The sequence below is a fragment of the Marmota monax genome, unplaced genomic scaffold (assembly GCF_021218885.2).
Source record: "Marmota monax isolate L192 unplaced genomic scaffold, Marmota_monax_Labrador192_F-V1.1 WCK01_AAM20220418_F8-fsc00012, whole genome shotgun sequence".
NCBI classification, from domain to species: Eukaryota; Metazoa; Chordata; class Mammalia; order Rodentia; family Sciuridae; genus Marmota; species Marmota monax.
The window spans coordinates 32,831,978-32,840,664 of NW_026695227.1; positions in this window are offsets into that span (position 1 = coordinate 32,831,978).

Here is an 8,687-nt window from a genome sequence, read left to right on the forward strand (position 1 = left end):
AATAGGGCATTATTCTGGAGCAGGGGAGATGTGAGGGCCTTCCTCAGCTATCCAAGGACCCCCCCAACCACACGCCTCCTTGGCTTCTGGAAACACAGTCTAACCTCAGACCTTTTGAAGCATCCATGTGTGGCTGGAGTAGAGAAGCCAGTCCCTGAGGGGGTGGCTGTGACCCTCACCAGATGTGAACTTCCAAGCATGTGTCCCTGGCTCCTGAGTGAGCTTTATCTGCAGAACAAGCACCTGCCAAGAGGTCATCAGGAAATGCGCCCCTTGGCCTGCCTCTACCTCCTCACTGCTGTCAGAGAAGCCCCTTCCTCAACCAAGGTCTGTTTCCCCATCTGTTTAGTAGGGAAGTGAGCCTGGCGTCAGCACTGTGATTAGGAGCAGAGTTTGCCGGAAAACCTCCCACAGCTGTGGCAGGACGGAGTCCCTCTCACCTCAGGTCTCTCTCCATGTGTGAGGACAGGCTATGGCCTGGGAGGGACAAGGGAGAATCTTGGTCCCTGTAGTTTTCTAAGCCCCATTGTGATAATAGCTATCATGTATAATATCCACTACCAGCTGGGTCCTTTTCATGGAATATTTGTTATTTCTAGCCCTCACGACCACCTAGTGAGAAAAGCTTGTGTTCCCATCTCACAGGTGGGAACACAGTAGTGTGGTCAAAAGCAAAGACTCTGGAGTTAGACCACCAGGGTTTAAATCTTGGCTCTGGGGCTGGGTGTGTGGCTCAGTGGTAGAGTACTTGCTTAGCAGGCACCTGCACTCGGCCTTGAGTTCAGTCCCCAGCACAGCAAAAACAAAAACAATCAATTCTGGTTCCAGCTCTCACAAGCTGTAATATTAGGCAAGTTAATTAAAGTTACTTAACTTTTTTGTGCCTCAGTTATTTTTATCTATAAATCAGGGAAAAAAAAAAACCTTTCATAAAGTTGCCATAAAGTGAGTACACTTTAAAGTATTTCCAGTCAGGGATGGTGGTGCACACCCATAATCCCAGCAGCTTGGAAAGCTGAGGCAGGAGGATCCCAAGTTCAAAGCCGGCCTGAGCAATTTAGTGAGGCCCTAAGCAACTTTGTGAGACCAGATCTTAGTATGAAAAATAAAAAAGGCTGGGATGTAGCTCAGTGGTAAAGTGCCCCTGGGTTCAATCCTCAGTACCAAAAAAAAAGTGTTTCAAATTGTGCCTGGCACATGATAAACACCAATAAATATTAGCTGTTGTTTTTTTTCCAAAAGAGTAATCTACTTTTGAGAAATGAAATGACTTTCCCAATTTCCCAAGGCAACTTGGCTTGTAAGTATCCAAGCTGGGTATACCAGCTACATGACCTCTTGGCCTTCTAGTCCAGGGCCACGCCAAGGAAAGAACCTCCAAGCTGGGTGTTTTGGTGCACACCTGTAATTCCAGGTACTAGGGAGGCTGAGGCAGGAGAACCTCACGTTTAGCAAGACCCTGTCTCAAAAGTAAAATAAGAGTAAGGGTGTAGCTCAGTGGTAGAGTCCCCATTACCACAAAAGAATCTCCTAGTGATGATGATTCTTTTCTAGGACTATGACATTTGGGGTGTAGGGCGTGTGGGGTGGGTTGGCTGATTCTCTAGTCCCACCCTGCCTCGCCTGCCCTGCCCAGGGCTGGACCCTGGAGGCAGCCCTTTCTTTCTCTCAGCAACTTCCAAGACCTGGCCTCCACATCTTGCTAGGGGCGAGGAGGGTGAACAAGGGGGCATTGAGGCTGGTGGGGCCTCACAATGGCCGCTCTGTCCCTGCTGGCCGGGGGCTGGGCCTGTTTCCGATGGGGACAATAGTCAAAAGGCAGTGACGCGACAGGGCCTGGAATCCCGGGCGGGATTTTCCAAGGCCTCAAAGCCTGCTGTTTGTCCTCACATGGAGACCCAGGAAGCCTGCCTCCCTGTCTTCCCCCACCCCACCCACCCATACTGGGCCCAGTGCCCAGAGGCCTTGACCTCCTCCCCAGCCCTGAGGTGCCACTGTGACTTGGGAAGGATGGTCTGAGGTCTAGGTTCTGAGGGGAGCTCTACACCTTAGGAGCTGTGCCCCATGGCCCTTCCCTGGGGCCTAGGGTAGAAAACACCTCATGCCTGGCTGAGCCACAGGCCTTGGTTATGGAGGGAAGTGGTAAAGGTTCACCTCCAGGAGGCAAGAAACTTCTGAAGGCCATAAGCAACCACACGACAGTCGAACTGTGCTGTCCACATGGTCCACTCTGTACCAGGCATGTTCAGCTGTTGGACAGCCGCCTCTATGGCTGCAGAGGGAAGCCCAAGAGACCTGTCAGAAGTGGGAGGCTGCCACCTGTTAACAGGACAGTGATCAATGAAGGCCTCCACAGCCATGAGGCAGTTGTGTTAGGATGTCAGAGTTCTGTCCTGGTGGAGGGCAATGCTGGGTGCACACGTATGAAGGCTGGGCCTGGGCCTCCCAGGGAGTTTGAACTTAGAAATCTGGGTGGGCCCCCTTCTCTCCCTCACTAGCCCCTGACTGCAGCAGAGACCCCAGAACCGTTGGATTCCTTGGAATATGAGGCTGAAGGGGTGAACCTCTGTCCATCCTGCTTCTAGTCCTGTCAGGACCTAACCTTGCAGCCCCACAGCTCAAATAGCAGCTGTTCTGAGCTAGTGCTCAAACCCAGGCTATGGGCTCTGCCTCCAGCCCTTCTCCACTCTCAGACTCTCAGGTGAAACTCTGCCCAGGTGCTTCCCTGGGCCCAGGCTAGGGGACTGCTGGGTGAAGGCCTAGGCTGGCTAGTGGGATTTAGAAAACTTCAGCCCCTGTGGTGGGTACAGGAAGGAGTCAGTGCCAGGCCAAGTAAAAGCCCTCCTTACTACCCAGTGTTCGCTGCCCCCTCTGAGGGGAGAAGGCCCGTTCCAAGGTCCCCAGCTGGACTCAGAAGTGGCCTAAGAGCTGTGGGGCCCTGGAGGCTCTGGCCCAGGCCTCCCACCTGCCACCTCTAGCCCTTTTTGCTCCTCCTCCCCCCCACCCTGGCTTCCTCTTGCTGGGCCCTCATCCTGCCAGGCTGGGGGGCCACTTCAGGTCTCCTCAAGGTCTGACCCAGGCACTGGCATTGCCCAGCCTCAACTCAGGACCATAAATCAGACTCCATGTGGCTGCGGGGGCTGGGGGTAGCAGCTGGACCAGGGAGGGGAGCGTGGCGGGGGGGGGGGGCTGTCCTGGTACATGCTGCATTAGCAGGGAGCAGTGCCCAGTGGCCGGCCAGACAGGCAGGGTGCTGACTGGCGTTGCCCTCCTAGCTTGGGGCCCCCACCAGGGAGCCCAGCCTTGGGGTGACCAAGCAGGAAAACTGGCCCCTCATCCCAGGGACCCAGGTAGCTGGGATACCTTGAGGTTAGACAGAGATGCCCCCTGCATGGCATGAAATCAGAGTCAGAAAAAAGTCTCCCAGGGGATAAATTCAGACCTGCCCCCAACAGGGTGGATAAATAGCTCTTCCCTTTTGCAAGGATAGTCACACAGAATCCCTTTCCCCAAGAATGAGAGATACACACATGCCTCCCAAAGGAACAGATACTCAGCCCTTGAAGGGAGAAGAGATGATCCCTCACTCCCCCCCGCCCCAGGGACAGATACACAGAAATTAAGCACAACCCCCACCCCAATTTGGCAAGACAAACACATAGACCTTCCAGGAGAACAAGAAATGCAACTCTTCCCAGCATAGGACAGATCCCCAGCTCTCAGAACAGACAGTAGACACACACCCTGGCTGGTCCAGGACCAGAGGCTGCCTGATGAGGTTGGCAGGTCGGGGCTGGGAGGGGCCTCTTTCTCACGCTCTCTGCCACTTTCTCCACTTTCCCATCTGCCCAGGCATTTCCTCTGCCACGGAGAGTGGGGGCTGGGAGTGACATCCCAGAAAGGGTGGGTGGTAGAGAAGCCTTGCCTAGGATCCCAGGGGGCAGAGGTTAGAAGGAGACAGCCGGTCCTCCTCACCCCCACGGCCTGCCCTGAATGGAGGGTCAGCAGGCCGGGTGCCGGCTATCCAGGCAGGCTGGCCACCGTCAAGAGCCCCCCGCCTGACGTCAGTCTCACTCATTGTTGTTGCTGAGGCTTGAGTCACTCCCTATGACGCCACTGGGGTCAGCTCTGGAGCGGCTGGGGTGGCCTTCAGGGCCAGCTTCTTAGGGGCTCAGCTCTCCTCTGGGCACATCCCAGGATGAGGTGGGGCCATCCGAGGCCGTACTCACCAGGCAACGCCAGCTGCCTACTCCCAAGGTCTTGGGTTGGTCTTCAAGGTCCCTCCGCAGGCCTCTGCAGCAGGCATGGCTAAGAGCCCTGCTCAGTGGCCTGTCTGTCTAGCCGGCCGGGGGCCCAGGCTCTGACTGAGAAGTTGGCTCCCTCTCTTCTTGCCTTTTCTGCCTCAGAACCCCATGTCTCCCTCAGCCCTCAGCAAGATCTCTACTACAGCCTGGCTTTTCTCTTTCTCCAGAAGGACTTCCCAGAATAACCCCCTGCAGCTCCACTTCTTCCTGGAACCACCAACCCCCCTTCTCTGCCCATCTCCTCAGGTTGCCATCCTGTGTTCTCTGCAGTCGTCCTGGTTTTCTTTTGGTGCCTGGTTGCTTCCTAACTTGCACAGAGCAGGGCTTGGGACTCCTTCACTCCAACTATGCCATTTTCTCTTTCAGGTCACTGGTACCTCTGGGATGACACTAGCGATCCCCATAGAACCTCCTACCATTTTTCTCCCTACTTGTTAGCTTTTTTTGCCCAGTTGTACCTCCTGCTCCATCTCTCCTTTGTAAGACTAGGAGCTCTCAGAGGGCAAGAATTGTGACTTGTTAGTCGGTACAGTGGTGCACACCTGTAATCCCAGCAGCTTGGGAGACTGAGGCAAGAGGATTGTGAGTTCAAAGCCAGCTTTAGCAATTTAGTGAGGCCCTAAACAACTTAGCAAGATCCTGTTTCTAAATAAAAAGGGCTGGGGATGTGGCTCAGTGGCTAAGCACCCTTGGGTTCGATTGCTGGTACAGGAAAAAAAACCAAAAAACATTGTGACTTGTTCCCTTTGGCATGTGGACAGTTACATACATGAGGCATGAATGAATGAGTGAACAATTACACCTCAATCCTTATAGGTAAAGGTGTAGGAAGGGAGAATTCATGCTATGCCATCCCACTTTTTTGGTTAAGACCCTTTCCCTACTGGATTACTCAAATGACTATGGGACTGTAGATCTGAGTTGCATTGAGAATTTCCCTGGAAGAATTCAGAGTGGTAAGAGGAGGCAAGGCTAACTGGGAGATCAGAGAGGTGAGGGAACTTAGCCTCACCCTAGGGCAGGAAAGAAGGCTTCATGGGGAGGATGAGTTTTGGTGTAGAGGCAAGAGTGGTAAAGGCTGGTGGAATGAGGAAAGAGCAGCTGTGTGCCCTTGGTGAGTGTATTAGTCAGGGTTTAGAGACACCGAACCAATAGGACACATGGACACACCACAGGCACACACCAGAGTGGGGAGATAGAGGGATTTATTACAAGGAATTAGTTCATGCTGTTATGGAGGCTGATGAGTTCCAAGATCTAAAGTCAGCAACTGGAGAGCCAGAAGAGGTGAGGTAGTTTCAGTTTTAATGCCATCCGTCTTGAGACCCAGGTAGAGCCAGAAAGGACTGATGTCCCAGCCTGAAAGCAGTCAAGCAGACGTTTTCCTTATGCATGAGAAGAGTGGAGGGTTTGTTCCATCAGGCCTTCGTCTGATTGGATGAGGTGGAGGCCACTTGCTTTACTTCGTCTGCCAATTCAAATGTTATCTCATAAGAAACACCCAGAATAATGTGTGACCAAATTGTGTGTTCCTGTCGCAGTCACATTGACACAAAAAATTAATCCTTGCAGCAAACTACTGTATATCACTGAACTCTAGTTTCATTATCTATGAACAGGGATTGGGGGTAGAATTGCATTTTTTTTTTTTTTTGGTACCGGGGATTGAACCCAGGGAGCTTACGCTGAGATACATCCCCAGCCCTTTTTATTTTTTATTTTGAGACAGAGTCTCACTAAGTTGCTTAGGGTCTTGCTAACTTGCTGAGACTGAACTTGTGATCTTCCTCCCACAGCCTCCCGAGTCCCCAGGATTGCAGGCGTGTGCTACTGCACCTGACTATCTGTCTTGAATGGTTTGGAGAAATCCACACAGTTGTGCCTGTGTTATGCTGTCGTGATGCCTAATAGGGCTCCATGATAATGATGATGATGACGCCAGTATACTGGTAGCAAAGGCCTTGAGATGGTGTGTGTGCGTGGGGTAGACGGAGGTCAGTTATCGCCATCTCTATTTGAGCTGGGGACCTACTCTGGGTTCACAAAATCTGATTATTCCAATGATTTAAGAAAATGGTGAAGAAAGCATGCAAACACACAGACATACCTTTTCAAAATCCGGGGATGGCTCTGTGACCTTAAGGGTCCATGGAAAGAGAGACAGCCACAGGAATTCTTTATTCTTATATAAGGGACATGCAAGGGGAGGTTCCATGGAACATTCTATCCCCCAAAAGACAAAGCGGTAGGATTACAAAGGAGCAGGTGAGTGTAACTCAACCCCACCGGGTGATACCCACGCCTGGAGCCACACCTCATTATCTCAGCAGGCGTAAAAGTCCAATGTATTGCAGGGTGCAATAACTGTTCAGTACCCCTTTACTCAAACTTAAAGTTTATGTACATAGCTCATGTCCAGAGCGGCTCCCGACAGTCAGTCACTCCCCTCATTCACTGGCAGGCTCTGGAGGTTAGGCCCTTGTTCCACCTCCACATCAGGGCTGGTTCCAACCCTCCTGGGTCCCCCTACTCCTTCACCTTTCTCAAGTGTTCTGTCCTGTCAACATTCTCTACTGATGACCTGTGGTTTTGTGCAGGCTCTAGAAGAGGTTGTTGGTCTTGTAGAGCAGGCAACCTTTTTCTTTCCCCAGGTTCTAAGAAGACTCCCAGACTGCCCAGGGAGTCATCCACACCTGGGATGTAGGCAAGGGCTGAACAAAAGCAGAATCATGGTGAAGAAGAAAAGGAAATATTGAACAGAGGAGAGGAAAAGAGGGAGTCAGAGACACAGGCAGGAGGAGAGCATCTAAATTCGGAAGAACAGGTGGGAAGGGGAGCCTAAAGGGTAGGGTAGGTGACAGTAGTGTGTTGAAGCTGATACTGGCTCTCAGGAGCCTATACTATCCCTGCTGATCAAGAGCTAATTATCCATTCATTCCAGACTCTGAATTCAGTGATGTCCTGTAGCTTAAAGTTGTCTTGGTAGGAAACTGGAAAAAAATGCTACAAATCAAGGCAGTTCCATACCAGAGAGTCAAGTTAGACATTTACCAGCACACTACTGGTGGTGGTAGTGGGGTGTATTGGAGAATGTAGTGCACCAAGAGGGTCCTGCTGGAGAAAGCTCTGAGGTGGTAAAGAGCACTGGATTTGTACTTCTTGCTCTGCCACTTACAGAGTGACCTTTGTCAAGTTGCTTAACCACTCCCAGAATTAATTCCTTATCCATATAGATTGATAGGTATCAGGTAAGAATCATGCCTTTTTTTTTTTTTCCTTAATGATACAGGGACTTGTGAGGTTGCCCAGGCTGGCCTCCTTCCTCATTCTCCTAAGTGGCTGAGATTACAGGCGTGTGCCTCTGTGCATGGCTTAGAATCATGTCGTTTTCTTGCCACTCAATAAATGTTATCTATTACTGTTTGAGGTGATAAAATGTGTTAGGAAAAAGAGCACCTTAATCCTCAAGTAAACTCAGGAGTGCCCCCTGTTGGAGGTGAGGGCCTGACAGATTCTCCTGGTATTAACCGAGCAGCTGACACCTCTGACTTGAGTTTATAATCTGCATACAGAAGAAAACATGTTCCCAGGCAGTTACACAGCACTAAAAATACACTCATGTTCATAGAACACTTTATAGGTCACAAAAGTCTTCCATATGAGTTATCCCTTGGGGTCATCATGGCAGTTCTCTGCTTATAGAGGGAATCAAAAAGAATGAGTGATAACAGAGAAGCAGCGGCAGAATTACGAGCCTTACAAGAACTGTCACCAGATCGCTCACGGTAGAGCGCCAGGTAGTGCTGCTGTAGAGTAACCTCAGATCCTTTCTCCAGCATCTTTGTGCGGACTGAGGACGAGAGATCTTGCCTATTATGCAAGCCAGACAAGCTCAAGTTTTGCCATTAATTTGGCGTCATGCGTCACACTGACGTGCACTCATCTCTAGGATCTCTCTTTGTTTAGACGGTATGCCTCTGATTTTATGGGAATGAATGCTCTTAGCCCGGAGTTCAAAATCTGGGATCGGTTTCTGTCCTAGGGGCCCGCTCAACGCCGTTGACTCCTCTCGGCCAAGGGAGGCAGCGCAGAGCCCATCAGGCCCTCCTTCCCTGACATCTCTATGGCGGAAATAGGTTATTCCTACAGAAACAACATTCTCGCTGGTGGAGTGAATGGACTCGTCCAAATGAGGGGGATCTTCTTACTATCAAATTTTAAGGTCCAAGGAATAGTAAAAGAAATGAAGCATCCAAGTTACAGGGAAGCACATGAATATGTGTGTGCGATCCTGTGAGTTTCCAAATGCACTGGGCAGCTACAGTGGTGTCGGGGCTCGGCTGAGCCGGGCCGCTCCCCGGCTGCCCCAGGTGGCACCCTCCA